Genomic DNA, 21,823 nt, shown 5'->3' on the forward strand with positions numbered 1-21,823 from the left:
TTTGATCAAAGTGGCGTCTAAGTGGCTATCACTGGAGGGACTTCCGCTCCACCGTGAGCCTGGATGAAGATCTGAAGCTGCTCTCCGACCTCCCTTTTGTTTCGTCTCCCCTACCCCCCACTCCTATACTGTATTGCCCCCCCTTACATACTCGACTGCCCTTCACAACCCCTTGTCCGCCTTACACCTTGCTGTCCCATTTACATCCCCTCGCACCCCACTTACACCCCCTTACACTCCCTGACCTTCCCATACACCCATTATCCCGACTTACACCACCTGTCTCTTCTTACACTCTTCTACCCCCTTCCCTTCCCTGTTCCTCCATACACCCACGGTCCCATCTTACACCTCTAGTCCTCCCCTACACACCATGCTCCCTTTACTCCTCCTCTACTTTCTTCTCCGTATTTCCCCTAATCCATACTTAGCATTCATCTTAATCTATACTTTTCTCCTCTTCCTTCCTCCTCCTCTTCCTCGTTTTCTTCCTCTTCTTCTTCCTCCTCTTCTTCCTCTTCCTCTTCTTCCTCCTCTTCCTCTTCCTCTTCCTCCTCCTCTTCTTCCTTCTCTTCCTTTTCCTCTTCCTTCTCTCTCTCTCTCTCTCTCTGCCCCTTACGGACACAAAAGCTTTTAAGAGGTGTGTAGAGTGTGAAATGTGGAGTTGAGAACGGGTTGTTATATGAAACATGGTTTGAGAAGAGTTGTGCGAAACTAGGCGTGTGGATTAGGCAAATTTTGTGAAGAACCTGATGTGCAGGAAACATACTGTACAACAGAGTCGCCTAAAACGGGGCATGAGTAGTGGGTAGAGATGTATGAAAAGTGACAATGAGAGCACGAAGTATTGTGAGAAACTGAACGTGTACAGTGCGTATAGGTGTGTGAAACATGCTGTATGGTGTGCCAAGAGTTGTATAAAACTTAGCTCGTAGAGTGTGTAGGGCTGAAAAAAAAAAAAAGAAAGAAAGAATAATAAAAAGGTGCTTGTAGCGTGCATGAATTGCTTTTATGCGTCTGGAGTGTGCACAGTTTCATGAAGAGCTGAGTGTGGTGTCTGTACAGGACTGTAAGAAGCGTGACGAATAGAGTGCGTAGCATTTGTGCCGCACTGTGTTTTTGAGCTAGCAGATATTTTGAACAGTATTTCAGGCAACATAGGAAGCTTCGTAGCAACTCTTCCTCTGTGATATATTTACATATTACTCCATGATATTCTCGTGTATGTCGTATATCGTTTCCATATCGACACAGTTGGCATCACTTACATGCTTCATGATGATGAAGTAAAATGTCCAGAAAAAAATATTTAGGAAAAGTAGCTGCGATATACGCAAAGCCACTTACAGTACAACCAATTATCTCTTGGGTCCCCATAAACCTTGCATTTACGCTGTCAGGAAAGAGTACATTCAGTAATCCTCATCGCAAATTCGTACATCATTATCCAATGGTTCGTACTTCACACATGATATTCCAATGGGTTCAAACCTCATTCACCCTATTCCAGTGGGTTCATACTTCACACATCATATTCCAATGGGTTCATACGTCACACATCATATTCCAATGGGTTCATACTTCACACATCATATTCCAATGGGTTCATACTTCACACATCATATTCCAATGGGTTCATACTTCACACATCATATTCCAATGGGTTCATACTTCACACATCATTTTCCAATGGGTTCATACTGTACTTCACACATCATATTCCAATGGGTTCATACGTCACACATCATATTCCAATGGGTTCACACTTCATACAGACTATTCCAGTACGTTCATACTTCACACGTCATATTCCTTTGGGCTGATCCTTGATGCATCATCTCCCAATGGTTCAAACACATCATATTCCTTTGGGTTCATATCACAGATCATATTCCTAAGGGTTCGTACTTCATACATTCTATTCCAATGAGTTCGTACTTCATACACCATATTTATATGGGTTCATACTTCATACATCATATTCCTACTGATTCATACGTCATACACTATAAACCTAGACCACTGGTTCATACTCCATACCAGTATACCATATTCCTATTGATTTTATGCTATATAGATCATACACGTAGGAGCTCACACTTCAAACATCGTATTCCTATGGATTTATACTTCATATATGATACTCGTAAGGGTTTATACTTTATACTTCATACATCATACTCCAAATGGCCGAACTTGATGGAAGTGGGCGAATATGACGACCCATAAAACGCGAAACAATCAACGCCTTCCATACGATCCAACTGAACCGCTGGCTTTATGTGTTGATGTTAACTGCTGGGGGGGGGGGGAGAAGAGGAAAGGAAAGAGGAGTGGACTCGAGAGGAGTACGCTGGAGAGGGAGGAAAGGAGTGGAAAGGAGAAGGAGAGAAGAAAATCTGAAGGGAAGGAAGAAAGGGAGGGGAAGAAGGAGGGGGGAGGGAAACGTAGTGGAGATCTGGAGGGAAGAAAGAATGAGAAAGAGAGAGAGAGAGAGAGAGAGAGAGAGAGAGAGAGAGAGAGAGAGAGAGAGAGAGAGAGAGAGAGAGAGAGAGAGAGAGGAATATAAAAGAAGAATATCGCGAGAAAAAACAGTGTCAGGGTTCATTTTCTCTTACTCGCCATTTATTTTTTCCCGCCGACGTGAAAACGAAATAGCGAGGTAGGAAAATAGCAAGAGAAAAAGTATCGAATACAGGAATAATATTTCAGTTGGCAAATTACAGGGATAGTGAGAGGTAAAAGAAAAAATATATACATTATGACGCTGCAACATATGGAACGAAGAAAAATCAAGATCAAAGGACTTAACGTGCAACATAAAAGAATGTGGTACGTTAAACAAGGAAATGAAATAAAGGAGTACAGTATATGAAATATGAGAGCAAACAATGAAAGAAATCAAAAATTAAAGGAAAAGAATAAACCGGGGAGGGGGAAAAATAAACGAAGAGCATCAGGAGTGAACCCTCTCTTGGATATAATAAAATTACCATTTTGTTTCACAAAGTCACACAGTTATACCTGACTGAGTCGTTGGAATCCTAGAATGTTAATGATTACTACAAAATCTCTCATGGCAGATATTCCAGCAATGACCAGATGATATTAATCAGCTGCTACAACATTCTCAAATCCCAAGATACATAAATCGAGTTAACAAAAAATAACACAAAGTTATGTACTATGACGATCTCCTAAGAACAACGCTACAAATTATTAACAAGCATATTTATTGAACTTAGAGATTCATAGGAAATACCTCCATGAGTCCGAGAGTGATGTTTATCCTAAAATTATGATCTGTCTTCTCATAAAATGAATCTCTCTCTCTCTCTCTCTCGGCCACCTTCAGTGAGTATTCTTTGGAAAAGAAAAATGCTGATGCCTTCAGGTTTATTTCTGTTCGAAATGGAAAAGTTGAATAAATTTTATGGCCTCATAAAATATGGTTTATGATCTGGGTTCTAAGTCCTCTAGCATCTCTCCCTTCAGTAGTTCCGGGTCATGCACTGGTTCTGCTTCAACGTGCTTAATCTCTTCATCCATATTACAGCTGGAACAGCTTTAGTTCTCTGTTATAACTAACGGTAGAAAAAATTTTACCCATAAGTGAGTCACAAGAGCTAGATAATGTATATAATATTTGTGCCATGAAATCATTCGAGTATTCCACTCTGGCTAACACCAGACATTTTTAGTGGCAAGTTATAGATGCCTGAGTGTACTTCTCTTCAATCCGTGGACGTCTTTTTCACTTTAGTATGGCTACCACCAGATGGTTTTATTCAGCGATTTGACTGAACTCTACAAGTGCACGGGTTGGTTGAGTCTATATGTCATTCAAGCAGTACTTAAAGTCTATGGTACGGCGAATAAAACCGTATGGATATAACATGAATAAAAATGAAAATTCATCATGGGACTGAAAGGGTTTATACAGTAACTTCTCAGTCCTTGCTGCCGAATGAGTGTGCTATTAAGCTTCGCGGGAATCTTTAGTGATTCTGGGTCGTAGGGTCATACGTTGGTGTAGTTCTGGATGACGTCATTAATGCTTTATTCTTTCTAACGCTGCATGATTAAATAAAGCCTTGTTGAAACCCGTGAGGATGAATGAACAAAAATTGTGTCCATTAACCCCTTGAGTATGATGACATCTTTATTACTGTTGCTCTCAGCAGACAACATTATTTAGGGTCGCATTCTATCTTGTTTTGGATGTCATACTCTTTTAAGCGCAGTTAATTCAACAAATTAAACCTTAAAGTCCTCACGTATGTAGTTCATGCAAACTTTCTCGATATCCGAGTGAAATACATATTATCATGCTGTCTATAGCCAAACATCTTAATCTCTTTTGGAATGACCACATACAGTTGGCCACCATGTCGCCATGTCCTCTACCAGTAGGCTGCCCTCCCTCCAACTTACATTTCCCTCTCTCATACATCTCTCCACTCCATCCCTTCATTTCATCCTTGGTCACCCCTTACCCCTCCCCCCTGTATTTTACTCAAATGTATTCTCCTGGTCAGTCTGTCATTCTTCATCCTCTCCACGTGGCCAAACCACCCCACAGTATACTCCAAACACTTTCAGTCATATCCACAACGGCGAAAAACTTATTTGCTTCCTCATAAGTCTCTCTGTTTCTCCTTGTAACTCCTCATGTTCTTCGCAGATATCTTATTTTCATTGCCCTTACTCTTGATTTGAGTCCTTCCAGCAAAGTCAACATTCACCTCCATACGTAAGACTGGGGATCACATTACTATCATGCAGCGACTTTCTTACATCCATGCTCGCTTCCTGATTCCTTATCACTGAGTTCAATGAACAGGGAGCCTTCTTTCCTTGTTGCACTTTTCAAGCCCTTCATCCTGTAAACTTACATCCTTACCGATCCTACTACTTATATATTAGAAAGCACTCACATTATTACCCACAATTGTATTCATTTGAGAGTGTAGACCTTCAGTACGAAGAGTTTTTCTGATCTGAATGTAAATGAAGAGTTGGCCATAAAAGATGGAAACAACATCCTCAGACTGAAGAAGTCAAAGCTCCACATGAGCAAATGTTTGTTCAACATATCATGGCAGGCAAGTTCTCTCTCTCTCTCTCTCTCGAACTGATGTCAATTACCACGCTAGTTGCAGAACATTTGGCCACCCATAAATATTTTCCAGGTAATTAAATCCGGATGAAACTGACACTTCACACCTCCATCCATTATTCTGATACCTGCCCACTCTGCTAAATATCCACGTGTGAAAACAAACACAGATCAACACTGCAGATTTTTTTTCTTTTCAATTTATGGTCATCGGCAATCTGTCTGACAGTTATATGGCAAGGGTATTTTATGTACAGTCCATCTATCTGTTTTTCTGTCTATGTATATATCCATTAGTCAATCGCTATACATTTACCTATCTATAATATAAATAGTGTGTATATATATATATATATATATATATATATATATATATATATATATATATATATATATATATATATATATATATATATATATATATATATATATATATATATATATATATATATATATATATATATATATATATATATATATATATATATATAGTAGAGAGAGAGAGAGAAGACTACAGTACTCCTGTTTGTTCTGGGTTTGTCCTTTTTTCTTACGTACCAAATTATGATGTAAATCTGCAGAAATCTTTCTTCCGTAATATGAGTTTCGGTATTTTCCTATTTATAATTTAACCATATTGTAGAAGTATCTAGAGCGTCACAGCCCTATCAGTCAGCTTAGCACATCTCCAAATTAGAGTCGTCTCCGAACCATGCTTGCTTTGGCACAAGTGCTTTGCAACCCTATCAGGCCACAAAGCACTAACCCAGGTGACAGCCGTTTCTGGAAAGCTAACACAACTACCATCACCACCACCACCACCAAAGCTCCCACCACCACCAAGTTTATAACAGCTACCACCACAACCATCACAGCTGCCATCATCACCATCTCTACCACCGCAACAGCTACCACAGCCACCACCACCACCACCACCAGAGCTACCACAATCAACATCACAGCCACCACCTCCACTACCATCATCATCACAGCTACCTCCATAATAACAGCTATCACCACATCATCATCACAGGCACTACCACCACCCTCACCATCACATCTACCACCACCTCCATCATAACAGCTACCATCATAACCATAGTCACAGCTATCACCACCACAGCTACATCCTCCACTATCATCATCACAACTTCCACAACCACCACTACAGCTACTACATATTCTGCTACCAAAAAGTCTGTTTGTAGCATCTATGATATAACAGAAATCAGACTGTCAATTTACAATTCTCTCTCTCTCTCTCTTTTCTAAGAAGCGTGAAACTCTACGGAAATGCCCCAGTGGCTCTTCGCTGTGTGAGTAGGGTAACACTAATGAGGCCAATCATTAGGGTCCAAAACACCCTTTCAGGAAATATCAGTTGGCATCAAACTGAAACTGGTCCGTCTGGGGCCCCACTTCCAACCGTCCGTCCAAGCTTCATTAAAATCCTTTTTCCAGTTTTGGCTTCACTACACACACACACACACACACACACACACACACACACACACACACACACACACACAAACAGGATTATAGTATGTTATGAAGTATACAAGTTGCAGAAATATGTAATATTGACATTATTAAGAGAAGTACTTCATTAATTATACACCCAAAGCAAGTTCATGTTATGCAAATCTAATATACAGTACTATAGCAGTAGGCGTGTGTGTGTGTGTGTGTGTGTGTGTGTGTGTGTGTGTGTGTGTGTGTGTGTGTGTGTGTATTTTGGGCAGCTGAAACTACACATTCAAATCGCACCAAAATTGGCACAAACTCGCAAAAAATTCGCTGATGTGAACAAACTTGGTCCCATCACGATTGAAAAACTTTTACTATATTTAATGAGCGATCACATTTTGACCAAAAAACGCTGCTCCAGGCATCCGGCATAGGATCTTCGTAGAATTTTTTGCCCATAGGTATAGCTAATTTACATTATATTACAGTAGCGCGAGAGCCCTCCGCAGGAGCAAGTGCGCGGGGCCCGAAGGGGCCACGAGCACTTGTCAGTCCTAAAGAAATATACTGTAGCTCCACCATCATCATCATCCTAAATTTTCTTCATTTCACACCTACTATATGGATGGGGTTAGGTGACTAATTTCACTCTCTCAAGCTCCAGTGTGTCGCTCGATGTTGAATTAAATTTTCTGTCTTTATCTGGAAGAAAATTTATCCTGAGCATGCAAATACAGACCATACCTGCTCAGTCTCAGGTTCCTATGACTCTCTCGTGTCTGAATAAAATCGTCTGATGTTAGCTGTAACGAAATAATAGAGTTCTTGTGATCTTGAGTAGGTTATTTATGAAAACATTTCTCGGCCAAGAATTTAATATCACTCCATTTTACTATGGGTATCATCTAGTCCTACCCTTATCACTCGGTTCTAACGTTACTATAGAGCTCTAACTTTGCATCATTCGTTGAGTCCTTAAAATCATGCAGCCCTATTCTTAGCGATACTCGGTCTTAACCTCAATGCAGTTCAATCTTAATCCTGTATCACTCGGTTCAAACTTTAGTAGCTTTCATTCTTTTCTTACCATGTAATCATTTCACTCTAATCTTTCCGTCATTCTGTCCTAACCTTACTATCATTTAGTCCTAATCTTTGTATCTTTCCGTCTTTTCCTTAGTATCATTCGGTCCTAACTTTTGTGTCCTTTGGTCCTAGCCTTAGTGTCAATGAGTCCTAACGTTTCTTACCATACTGTCAGTCGACTCTAACCATTCTGTCATTCGGTCCTAGCCTTAGTATTATTCGGTCCTAATCTTAGTATCTATCGGTCCTAACCTTAGAGTCATTCGGTCCTAACATTAATAACATTCGGTCCTAACTTTAGCATCGTTCGATCGCAATCTGAATGTCACATGGCCCTAATGTCAGCAATATTTGGTTCCAATCTTAGCAGCTGGGTTACGCCAGTCAGGAAAGGCACCATTTAATTTGTTGTTATTACTCACTATTCACTTAAACTAGGCCTGAAACTGTCATCTCTCCATCTGGAGTGCTGAGACGTGACAAATGATAACTACTAGAAAATGATTATAGTCAACAACTGTTGTGAAATGCAGATTGCTTGTAATTCTCCTCGGCCTTTGAGCTGTAAAAAAAGGTATCGCCAGAATATGATCCTAGTCTTGAAGACGTGTTATGGATAGGATTTATTGCAGACCCATAATACTGTCTTATCCTGCCATGGGACTATAAGTAGACTAAAAATAGAATTTAGTGCTAGTCATGAAGCTGAATGGATACGATGTACAGTAGGGTTGTCCTTTTTTTTTTTTTTTTTGATGCACCGAAGAAGGAACCAAAGGCCAGGAGCCTGCAAATTGTTCCTGAAAAAAAAAAAAAAAAAAAAAAAAGATAACAGAGAGCCAAATTCAAGATCCTTTCATTTCGAGATGCCTGGACACTGCGTTTGAATGACTGGACATCATGGGCAATAGGAAATACAGGCAGACTTGACTTGTTACACACATGAAGGTCTGGGAGTAGCAGTTAGCTCTCGTATTAGAGTGTTGGACGCACCCGCCTTAGTGGTGGAGGGATGCATGCAGACGGTAAATAGTTTTCTCCCAGAAGTGCAAATTATTACACTGTAAGAGAAAACTCAACTTTAAAAAGAACTCATTGGTACTGAAGAATATTTCGTAGTTGCACACCGCTCTTGGGTTTTACTGTAGCTAGTTATGAGGAGTCAGCTATGTTATGAATGACCTTTTAGGCATCTGATTAACATAAACTAACACAACCCCAGTGCCTTACCTAACCAAGTTTTAAATTCTCCGAATATTTGTTTGCTAGATACCACTGTGTTAGATAAACTGTCTTAGACAAGTTATTATTTCTTCAGATCATTCTCAGTAAAAGTATTCTTTAAGTGCGTCCTCCTGAAGCGTAATGTCCTATCTGATTTTTATTTCCTGTATACAAAACTATAAACCAAATATTTTATACGGTTCAGTGTCACTAGTCATTTAGCTGCCCAGATAAAAAGAATATTAGTATGTGACTGCATGCCTTACTTTATCTGCTAAATTTACATCATCCATAACATTGACTTTACAGTAACAACAATGTAACATTGTCTAATGCTCAATATGCAGATACTTCTCCACGACTTAATGAGCTGTTCAAATCATATAGCTAACGGATTTGCAATTTCTAGTTCAATTTCTCTTATTTTTTCATTACTCCATAGGCAGTGACTGAAACTGGCAAGCTCAAGTAAAAAAGATTGTCTCATCATTTCCCAAGAGAATGTCAAGGGAATGAAACTCCCATGAAAAGGGGATGTGTTGAGAGCGCTTCTACATCTCCACACTGTGTAGAAGCAAGCCATTCGAAAGCAGCAGGCAAAACATGCAGTATGATTTCAAAATTCTGGACAGGTGTTAGGATTCCCACAATGAGTGGAGATTACATGATGCTGGAACAGAAGGTTGAGAAACTTTATAGAAAATACAAGCTCCTGAAAAAAGAGAATAATCGGCGTCTGGTTCCTCAAGGCTAAAAAGAAGAAGCCTTCCAGCCCAAAATTAAGAACGTCTTTGATTTGGTCCTTCAAGATGCCTGAAAGCAAATCAAGTTACCTGAAGAACTAGGTTGTCTTGGAAGTTTGGGACCAGTCAAAAAGTTCTTACTGTGCTGCTGAACTCAGTAAGGCTGAGAACCCATGGGAAGATGCGCCCACTTCAATGGAGAAGCCCCAGCTCAAATTGTCGACTAGTAGTGCAAGTTTTTTGTTGGGATCGGCTGATGAAGCCCAAAGCCTGGGTGGTGCCCATCCTCTAAAATGTGCAAAGAGGGCCACTAAGAACACGAAGACCCCAGGTTTGAGTGCTAGCACTGATCGACTGAAACTCACTGACCACAAAGTGGATATCATACTTATAGAAGCCGCTTACGCACACGGCCACAGCGTTGAGAAAATCAATTTTAATCTATTCCCAATTCATGATCACCATATGGCTTATTGTCATAAGATGGTTTCCCAAATTAATATTTTCGCACTTCAGAGGGCACTGGTGGTTCACAGGGACAGGAAGCTTAATCAAGATTTGACCACCAATGAGCACTTTGGTCGACTTCCCACTCTTGTGAATTGAGGCAGTTCTAAACAGCTTTTTGGAGTTGCCAAACTGCCACATAAATTAGGAGAAATGCTTAGACCTTGTAGGAAAAGGATCTTACTGAAAGCATTGCCGCCATGTGTTTTGACACCACGGCTGTCAACATTGGTTGAAATATCGGTACACATGCTTTTGTAGCAGATACTGAAAAGAGATCTATATTTCACCTGCCAGCACCATCTGATGGAGCCCGTGGTAAGGGCAGCCTACTTTTCTGCCATGGGGTCCACCAGCAGAAGCACACTTCATCCCCTATTCAAACGATTCCAACAACAGTGGGTGTTCATTGACAAGATGCCACACAAAAACACGGCAGAAGATCTGGCCATCGTTGAATCTTGGGTGACAAGTAGGAAGCGATGAGGGACCTACCTGTGAGACGACTACAGGAAGTTCATTGATCTGTCTCTCGTTTTCCTGGTGATCAGCTCAGAGCAAAGAGTTTGATTACCACGCTCGCTGGATGAGCAAAGTAATCAACTCCCTGAAGGTGTAGATGTTCTGGCACCAATTCAAACTCATGCTGTAGGAGAAGTGAGATCTCAAAGAGATTCGTATCTTTGCTGTGAGAGTTATTTGAAGTATTGGATTATGGCTGTTCTTGCTGCATCGACTCAAAACGATTTAGCTCTCCTGAAGATGCTTGAACGTCACCAAGCAGAAGCAGCTGTTGATGAGGATGCCCATCATCCACTCACAGTGAAGGGGTACTCTATTTAAGGGTAACTCTACACTGAGCGGCAAGCCAAATGGTTTTCTGTAAACCAGGAAATCATTTAAACCTTGTAACCATCCAACACATGTTCCGAACATGTCAACAAGAGGGTTGGCAGAGAGTTAGTGCCCCTCCCCGGAAAACAACTATCTAAAGATACAAGAAGCCTCAGACCAGGACTGACAAAAAGGTAACGACCAAAGACCAAACAAAGGACATGGTACATATTGCAATATGGAAGGTAAGGGGTGCTAATGATGAGGTGAAAAAGAGAGAGATTGTCCTGGCGCTTGAAGGTACAAAAATGGATATATGCGGATTACCTAAAACTAAATTGTAAGGCGAGAGTGTGAGAGAGTGGGAGTAAAGATGGGGTATATGCACGGGAGTAGGCGAGAATGAGTGGGCAAAAGAGGTAATATGTATTGTTGTGTGCAAGAGATGGAAGGAGAATATAAAAGAGTATGGATCAGTTGGTTCAAGGATTCTGCGTGTAAAATTGAAAGTAGGATTCCAAAAGTGGGCGATTGTGTGTGCGCATATGCCAACGCAAGATTGTGCTAGCAGAGTCAAAGAAGAGTTCTGGGCAAATGTGGAAGTGTGCATGGAAAAGTTTGAAAGAATTGAGAGTCTTTCGGACTGGAGAATGGAAAAGTAAGGAATGTGAAGGTGGATGGAGTGCTTGGTGAGTGTGGTGTGCCTGCAAAAGTAGAGGAGAATGGCAGTGCTCTAGTGGACATTTTGCAGGGAGAGGGTTGGTGATAGCCAATACCCTCATTAGGCACAAAATGATTCAAAGGTATACAATGGCCAGTTATGAGAAGGGTGAGTGGTGAACTGAATGAACGGAAGGCAATGATTGATTATGTGTGTGTGTAGATTACAGGATGAGAAGGTGTGTAATGGATACAAGAGTGTATAGAGGTTGGGGGAGTGGGTTCTCTGACCAGCACATGATAATGGTCAGAATCAGTGTCCAAACGAAATGGAGAAATGGAAGAAGGGTAGGACAGGAGAAAGTAGTTCATACAAGGAGGGTGGAGAGGTTACAAGAGGATGGAAAAAAGGCAGAGTATATGAGAGAAGTGGAGAAGCGATTGGGTAAATATGGATTGGAGCAGATGGGGATGGTGGAAGGTGTGTGCAAGGTATTCACAGAAGAAATCTGTACAGCATGTGAGGTGGTGTGTGGGGTGAAGAGAAAACGAAAGAGGGTGCAAGGAACAGCATGATGGAATGAAGTGGTGAGAAAAGCTGTAACGCAAAAGAAGAAATCATATACTGAGTGGATAGGAAGCAGAGGCATGGAGGAAGTTGAGAGATGGAAGAGAGAGTTATATGTAGAGAGGAAGAGAGAGGAAGTAAGTGGATGAGAAATCTGGAAGGAATTCGAGTGTAAAGTGAAGGGAATGTAAGAAAATGATCTCGAAAGAGGCAAAAAGACTTTGACAGGTTGATGAAGGAGGCAGTAGTGGAGTGAAAGATAAAAATGGTAGATTGCTAGTGGACAAGGGAGAAAAGTAAGCAGATGGATAGAACACTTTATGGAACTGTTAGACATAGATAAGGAAAGTAATGCTGGTATAAGTGGCTGGGGAATGGCTGAGAGAAAGAGGGAGGTGGGAAGAGAGATGAGATCAGTAGGATGAAAGTAGTGGAAGCAATGAAGCAAGTCAAAATGGGAAAAAAAAACAGGATTTGATGGAGTGTGTAGTGAAATGCTGAAGCATGGGGGCGAGAAGCAGAATGGATATGGAAGATTTGCGAATTGGCCTGGGAGGAAGGTAGAGTCTCGGCATATTGAAAGTCAGGTATAATTATTCCCATGTACTAAAGGGAATAAAGAAGTATGTGGTAATCATATTGCCATTGGTCTTCTAGGTGTACTAGGAAATATGGTATGGTTCTTTTTGACAGAGTTGGGGAAATTACTGAGGAAATAGTTAGACAAGAGCAGGGAAGTTTAGGAAGTGAAGAGGTTGTGTGGATCAGATATTCATCCTTAGATCTTTAGTGGAAAGGATTCTAGAGAAGGGAAAGAAGTTATATGTGGCCTTCATGGATATGGGGAAAGCATATGAGAGAGTGGATAGATAAACAGTGTTGAAAATATTGAGAATATATTTATGGAATAAATGGGAAGTTGTTGAACGCTGTGCAGAGTATATATCAGGCTGCTAAGCCTACAGTGCGTGTGGATAGTGAACTCAGTGAATTTTTCTGGCTAAATGTTGGATTGAAACAGGGACGTGTTATGTCTCCATGATTGTTCAGCCTGTATATGGAAAGGGTACAAGGTAGGGCAGTGAATGTTGGTGGGGCCCTAATGAGAGAGGGCAGAGTTTGGAAACTTCCTGAACTGTTGTTTGCAGATGATACTGTATTGTTACCTCACCCGGACAAAGTCCGGCGAGGTATTGTTTTTGGTCGTTTCTTTGTTTCCTTGTTAGCAACATAACAGAATAATGGCTGAGTGACATTACATGAAACAGGATATGTGGGCACTGGTCCCAAAAGGAAGTACATTTAAGTACTTCAGTAGTGTGATGAGTGAGGATGGAAGTTTGGAGGATGAAGTTCTTGAATGGGTACAACAAGGAAGAAAGGGTGCTTGTTCTTTGAGAGCAGTGATAAGAAATAGGGAAGTGACCAAAGAAGTAAAAAAGTCGCTGCATGATAGCATTGTGATACCATCTCTAACTTATGGAAGTGAAGCTTGGACCTTGATACAAGTCAAGAGTGAGAGCAGTGGAAATGAGTTTTCTGAAAGGAGTATGTGGAGTTACATGGAGAGACAGACTGACAAACGAAGAACTGAAGGAGTGTTGTGGTGTGGATGTGGATGTGATAGAGAGCGTTAGGAGAAATACACAGAGATGTTTTGGCCATGTGGAGAGGATGGTGAGCGAGAAACTAACGAGGAGAGTGTATGTGAGTGAGTTGAAGGGGGGGAGATGGAGGGGGAGGCCGAGGATGAGATGGAGGGATGGAGTGAAGAAGTATATAAGAAAGGGGTGTGTGAGCTGGAGGGAGGGCAGTGAAATGGCGGGGGACAGGGTAACATGGAGGAGATTCGTTTGTGGCCTTCCTTTATGGGATTAAGGAGTCTGGTAATACAGTAGTTAGACTGATAGCTGGGTACCTTTCCTGTGAGCATGTTACCTTTTCATTCTTTGACCCTAGAGTCCCACTTGATACATAAAAGATGTTGAAGGCAATGTCTGGGAATACCACCGTGACAACGTCACCAAAGTGAGCCTCGGTTCGAGATGTAGGCTATCTCACGTTGGAGCACTTAGTTTCTATGAATCCCAAGCTCCTCTTCAAAACACTCATTATCCCTGTAAACTTCCTCAGTGAAGAACCAGAAACTTGGGCAACCTTGGAATTGTTCCAGCAGGCAAAATCTTTTACTGACAGCCTTTAAGTTGTCAAAGATTATGGAGAGTACAGAGTGGCTCTAATTCAGGAATTCAACCCCATTAACACCACTGACGAAGAACAGCGCCAACTACTCTTACATGTAGTTAACAAGCATTTGAAGGCCTTCCCAGGTTCCAAGAAGAGGACACAGTGACAACCGGGTCACAATGAGCGGGTGACACCAGGTGTGACATCCGTCTTCTAGAAGATAAACCCCTAGAAGGCCAAGGGAAAGGGACCAAAGCTCACCAGCCAGAGCCGCAGATTCAGGGTTGGCATGCAACTCCTAAATATGCATTGATTTCCAATAGATTTTCGTGCAGTTAATATTATCCATACCAAATGTACTGAGATCCTGGGAGGTATATAAACTAAAAAATGTGTTTTTTTTTTTCTTGCCTTTTACTAAGGACAGCCCTAATGTACAGCCTTTATACTGAATCACTGTAAATGAGCTGTGAGCAAGGCAATAGGCAGGATGCAGATGGAGAGAGCGTCAGGAGATATAGGAATGATGTTAGTTACTGACTTGATGAATACGATTATATATGAATGTGTTGTTCCAGATGATTGGCTGAAGAGTGTGATTGTAAATGTGTACAGAGGGAAGGGTGATGTCCTGGAAAGAGGAGATTATAAACGCATAAAACTTTTGGACGAAATAATAAAGGTAATGGAGAGAGTTCTAAAAGGTATGATCAGAGAAAGAATGAGTATTGATAAGATGCAGTTTGGGTTTATGCCAGGCAAAGGGACCACTGATGCCATATTCACTGTTTGACAGTTTATGGGAAAGATATATAGGGAAGAAAAGTGACCTGTACTTTGTTTTTGTTAAGTTGGAGAAGGCCATTGACAGAATCCTGAAGAAGGTGATGAAGTGTGCAATGAAAAAGATTGGGATTGAGGAGTGGCTGGTTAGAGTGGTTATGGCCATGTATATGGCTGCTAACACACAGTTAGGAGTAAATGGATATTTGAGTGATGAGTTTTCCGTGAATATTGGTGTGCATCAGGGATCAGTCTTGAGCCCCTTGTTGTTAGAGATGCTTGAGGCCCTCTTGCCTGACTTCAGAAATGGGCTCACGTGGGAGATACTGTATGTTGGTGATTTGGTGTTGATTGCAGAGAATGAAAGGGAGGTGGAGGAAAGATTTAGGAAATGGAGAGATGGTATATGGAGTACAAGGGCTTGAAATTAAATACATATTAAACAAACGTGAAGGTATCTAGGGATGGTGGGGATACTATCAAAGAAGAGGGAAAGTGGTCATGTGCTGTTTAACACAAGGGCATAAGAAGTAATTCCATCTTGTGCAGTGTTTGTGATAAGTGGGTGCATAAGAGATGTAGTGGTATTTGAGGTAGACAACAAGATAATGCCGATTTCGTGTGTGTGGTGTGTCAGTGAGAGCACCTGGAGACTCTCAGGCATGAGAGGATTGATCTTGTTGGTGAGTCTCTCGAGTGTATGGAAGAGTTTTGTCATTTGGGATACATGTTATGAGCTGGATGTGGAGCTGGAGCTAGCTCTGTGGCTAGAGTGAGGATGGCTGGAGGAAAGTTCAGGGAGCTGTTGCTTCTCCTGACATTGAGTGAGTTCTCCCTCCCTGCTAAGGGATCTTTGTATGAAGTAGGTGTTTGGAGTGTAATCCTTTATGGTAGTGAGACCTAGGCAGTAAAGGAAGAGGATATTTGCAGACTCAAACGTACAGAAATAACAATGATTAGGTGACTGTGCAGTGCGTACTTGAATGCAAGGCCTGGGGGGGCTAGGTTTATGATGAGTACGTTAGGAGGTAGGACGCGAGTGGAGTGTATTGGTGCTGTGATTAGGAGAGGTAGATTGAAATGGCTTGGGCATTTGGAGAGGATGGGGGATTACAGTTGAGTGCAGAAAATGAGAAGTGTTAGCACTGGGGGCAGGGTTGCGAAAGGCAGTCCGAGAAAAACCTAGGACAAGGTCATTGAGTGTTATCTCAGGGATAAGGGGCTAAAAAGAGAGGCTGCCAGAGATAGAGCAGCATGGACAGCTGCCATTAGGTGACCTAGGCCGATGCATGTAAGCATGTTGCAGCCTGTATAAACGAAACAACGAAACGACATCGTTTTCGTTTTTAAAGGCTCCAACATGCTTACATGTGTCGGCCTTGGTCACCTAATGGCGGCTCTCCATGCTGCACGATCCATTGCAGCCTCCCTGTTCAGTCCCTTAACCCTAAGGTCACACTTAATGACCTCGTCCCATGTCTTTCTCGGTCTACCCCTCATAACCCCACCCCCAATATTAACACTTCTCACCTTCCTCACCCAATTATCATCCCCCATCCTCTCCACATGTCCAAACCACCTCAATCTACCTCTCCTCAACACAACACAAATACACTCCAGTCCCATCCTACCTCTCAACTCTTCCATTGTAAACCCAGCCCCTCCAGGCCTTGGACGCAGGGACGCACTGCACATCCACCTAATCATTGTCATTTCTGTACGTCTGAGCCAGCGAATATCTTCCTCCTTCACTGCCCAGGTCTCACTGCCATACAGCATTACACTTCTAACACATGCTGCATACAAAGACCCCTTAGCACATAGGGAGAGCCCTCTCAATGTCAGGAGAGGCAAGAGCTCCCTGAACTTCTTCCAACCACTTCTCACTCTAGCCACAGAGCTAGCTCCAGCCCCACCTCCAGCACACAACATGTCTCCCAAATAACAAAACTCTTCCACACACTCAAGAGATTCACCAGCAAGTTCAATCTTTTTGTGTCTGACAATCTCCACCTGCTCACCCCGGCACGCCGCACACATAAAATCATCATTATCTCGCAGTCTACCTCTGATACCACTACATCTCTTATGCACCCATTTATCACACACACCGCACAAGATGGAATTACTTCCCACGCCCTTGTGGCAAACTGCACATGGCCACTCTCCCTCGCCTTTGACAGTACCGGCACCAACCCTAGATATCATCACTTTTGTTTTATCTGCATTTACCCTTAATCCCTTTTGCCCCATACCATCTCTCCACTTCCTAAACCTTTCCTCCGCCTCCCTTTCATTCTCTGCATCAACACCAAATCATCAGCATACAACAACTCCCACGGGAGTCCGTTTCTAAAGTCACGTGAAAGGGCTTCAAGTACCATGATAAACAACATGGGACTCAAGACTGACCCCTGATGCACACCAACATTCACGGAAAACTCATCACTCAAATCTCCATTCACTCTCACCTGGGTGTGAGCAACCACATACATGGCCATAACCACCCTAACCAGCAACTCCTCCAAGCCAAGCTTTCTCATTGCCCACTTCACCACCTCTCTAGGGACTCTGTCAAAGGCCTTTTCCAAATCAACAAAAACAAAATAAAGATCCCTTCTCCTACCAATATATTTTTCCTGAAGCTGTTGAACAATGAATATGGCATCAGTGGTCCCCCTACCTAGCATGAACCCAAACTGCATCTCATCAATATTCACTCTTTCTCTAATCATACCTTCTAAAACTCTCTCCATTACCTTCATTATCTAATCTAAAAGCTTTATACCTCTATAATTTCCTCTTTCCAGGGCATCACCCTTCCCTTTATACACATTTACAATTACACTCTTCAGCCAATCATCTGGGACAACACAATCATAAATAATTCTGTTTATCAGGTCAGTGACTAAACTCACCCCTATATCGCCTGAGGCCTTCAACATTTCGGCAGTCAACCCCAACACACCTGCTGCCTTCCCCACCTTCATCCTGCCTATTGCCTCACTCACAGTAGCAGTATCAATCAAAGGCCAAGGGCCAGACACTGGATCTGCTGGCTCCAAACCTTCCCTGTCCCAGTCAAACTCCTCTTTCAACAACCGGTTATAATGCTCTCTCCATGCATCTTTAATATCCTCACTGTTCACCACTACCCTTCCTTCATCATTCTTCACACACTGCTCACCTATGATATCCCGATTATCCCTCTTCACCTGACCTGCCACTTTAACTATATTTTTCCTTTCCCCATGATTTAGGTTATCAAGTAATTGTCTCTGTGACTCAGACTTTGCCCTGTATACCTCTCTTCTAGCCCTACGCTTGGCAGCCAAATATTCCTCTTTGCTACCACCCTTCTTCCATTCCCGGAAAAGCCTTCTTTTCTCCTTAATTGCAGCTTCTGCACCCTCATCCCACCACCAAGTTACTTTATGTCTTGGTGGTCCTCTTGTCCAGCCGCATGTTACATCAGTAACTCTCAAGAAATTGTTCTTGAGGGCTCTGTACTGTTCATTAACGCCTCTGTCTACAGCTCCCTGTTCAGCCACCACTCTCCTTAACTCACTGTAGAAGGCATCCCTTACTACTTGGTTTTTCAGCTTCCATATTTTCCTCCTAGGTACATAAGTCCTCTTTTTCATCACTTGTTATTTAAGCACTATATCGCAGATCAATAGTTTGTGCTGCTGCACACACTCCTCACTTCCTATAACTTTAACATCCCTCACTAACCTCCTATCGGCCCTCCTAACCAGAAAATAATCTATCTGACTGCTATTTCCCCCAGACTCATACGTAATTAACCTACTGTCTCTTTTCCTAAAATATGTGTTGCACACAATCATGTCCGTTGCCTCCCCAAACTCGAGTATCCTTTCCCCTTCTGCATTCCTTAGACCATACGCACATCCCCCATGCACTTCTTCATAACCTTGTGCTGCTTCACCTACATGACCATTTAAGTCCCCTCCCAAAATCACTATCTCATCATCCCACATACCACCCACTATACATATTAAATCATCCCAAAATCTATCTTTCTCTGATGCATCCAATCCTGCCTGTGGAGCATATGCCGATATAATCGCAGCTATCTTTCTTCCCAACAGAATTTTCACTACCAATATCCTATCGCTTACTGTCAAAACATTCATAACATATTCCACCCATTTCTCCGCAACCATCACACCAACACCTCCATATCCGTCTGTCCCCCCCTGCCAAAACAACTTATAGCAACAGTCCTTCCCAACAATCTTTCTGGCTGATCCACCCCTGTACCAGACTTCCTGCAAACACGCCACATCCACCCACCTCCTACTGAATGCCTCAACGACTTCCCCTGCTCTTCCCCTCAAACTTCCCACATTCCATGAACCCACCCTCATCCCCATGGGTGATTTACTGTCCTCAGGCTTGCTTTGAAACTTATTATGTTTTGTCATCTTCAGTATTAATAAAGGGGGACAGACACAGCACAGGTCCCACTCACTGCACAGTCCCAGGTCCAGGCAATGGATCTGGGACCCCTAGCCCACCAGCTTACCAGTGGCTGTGGTAGTGGCCTCGGGGCACCCTGCCAGGACAGCTGCATGGACACCTTCCAAGCGCGTCTTGGCACTGCAACTATCCTGCCATTATACACCCACTGATAGGACAGCCTCCTGGGGCGCTACTCCCAGGTTCGGGCCCCTCTCTATTGGGCGGAAGCGGCAGCCTGGGAACCGCAATACCCTGTACCCTTTAGCACAGGCCCGAGCCCCATCTCGCCCTGGACCCACGATCTATGGTGGCGGAACCCCCGCCATGCCTTCCCCCAGAAGTCCGCCACTAGGTAGTGGGGGCAAAGTTTTCTGGCCACATGCCCTTGCTGGCGCCAACCCCTGTAACGTAGTGGGATCCGTTGTGTGAAATGTAAAGTGCATGTGGTATAGTGCATAGATAGTTAGAGGAAATGTTTGGGAGAGTATGCTGGTCTACTCTCCATGTTACTGTCACACTGAAAAGGTCAGCAAAGGGGGATGGTTAGATAGCTAGTGAAACAGGAGCTCCAGCTCTCCCTATCACCAGCATTCCCATTCCCCTCGGGAGTACTACCCTGTTCGGCCCGTGCTACGGCCTCCTCCTACTTATATATATATATATATATATATATACATAGAGAGAGAGAGAGAGAGAGAGAGAGGGGGGGGAGCCTCTGTGGTACAGTGGTAAAGTGTGGGTTTTTATACACTGAAGAACGAGGGTTCGCGCCCCGCCAGGGTAATAGACTTTGGGAACGTTCTTCTGGCCACGTACTGTATTGGCGGACATCAGGGGTGCTGTGGTTGAACCACTGTCCCACACTATAAAGTATGCTTGCACCCAGTCAGCTTCCGTGGGCCGATTACACTTGGTTCACAGGCTACATACACATCAAAAGCCACTCCAACACTACAATTCACTTACAAGCACTTCTCACCCTACATACAATCTCTACCAGACAGCCTAAGCCACTTGGTAGAGATACATTGGCTGTATCGTCCCCGCTTCGGTTGGGATAGGCCGGTCCTGCAGTGGGCACTCAAATGGCTGATGAGATGAGATGAGAGAGATGATATATATATATATATATATATATATATATATATATATATATATATATATATATATATATATATATATATATATATGGCAGGGAGGGGGACACAATCTGGCCACACTATGTGCTGGTACTACTATTCAGTGGCCGGGTTGTGTTGGGAAGAATTCTGCCATGGTATTCCCTGCGTATCATAAAAGGCGACTGAAAAGGACGGAGTGAGGGGATTAGGGACCCCCTCCTCTGTATTTTTAGTTCCTACAGTGACCGTACCTTAAAGATTGGGTTTATGAATGTGCGTGGATGGAGTACAACTGAGGCTAAAAGGGAGGAGACTGGGAGAATGTGTGTGAGAGTAAAGCTGGATGTGTTACCTTTCAGTTAAACAACGATGAAAGGGAGAGGTGAATCTCAGTTTGAAAGTGTGACTGGAAGTTGTCAGTGTTGATAGAGAAATAGCAAGAGAAGGAGTAGCCTTGTCAGTGAACCCGGAAGTGCAGTACTGTGTAATTGAATGGAAGGAGGTGTCATCGAGAGTAATGTGAGGGAAAACGAAATTTGGACGAAGTTGTGTGTATTTGAAAGTGCATACGGGCCTGGTAGTGAAAGAGATGGAGAAGCGAGGGAGTCTTTCTGAAATGAAGTTAATGAGTGTCAGCAGAGCTTTGGAGCAAATGTGAATGTGGTAATGATGGGAGATTGAATGCTAGAGTGAGAAATGTAGCAGCTGAAGGTGTAGTTGGCTTGCATGGCGTTCCTGGAAGTAATAATAATGGGGAAAGAATGATAGGGATGTGTGTTGAATGAGAGATGGTGATAGGAAATACCTTGTTTGACAAGTGCGAGTAAGGGGATGGGTCTATTATGATGTGGCAGGGGTAAACCAGCTCTGCTGTCGGGCCCTGCTGCGGATGTCACTGATTGCACTGCGGAGTTGACCTATGTGTGGTGTGGTGCAGTGAGGATCTGTCCCTTCTTCCCTTTGGGGCTAAGATGCGATTGACTGTGTTTGAATGGATGAGTAAATGGGGAGTGTGTCGTCCTGTCTCGGCTACCTCCCT

At 42.8% G+C, this 21,823-nt stretch overlaps 1 protein-coding gene across 1 annotated transcript in view; it reads right to left on the minus strand.

The window, feature by feature from the left end:
• The window catches only part of LOC145411622 (glutamate receptor 1-like), an 863,839-nt gene that overhangs the window by 694,511 nt on the left and 147,505 nt on the right, over window positions 1–21,823 (minus strand). The window lies entirely within an intron of this gene.

This window comes from Coenobita brevimanus, chromosome 90, assembly GCF_032717465.1.
Source record: "Coenobita brevimanus isolate Jiangsu-jjx chromosome 90, ASM3271746v2, whole genome shotgun sequence".
NCBI lineage: Eukaryota > Metazoa > Arthropoda > Malacostraca > Decapoda > Coenobitidae > Coenobita > Coenobita brevimanus.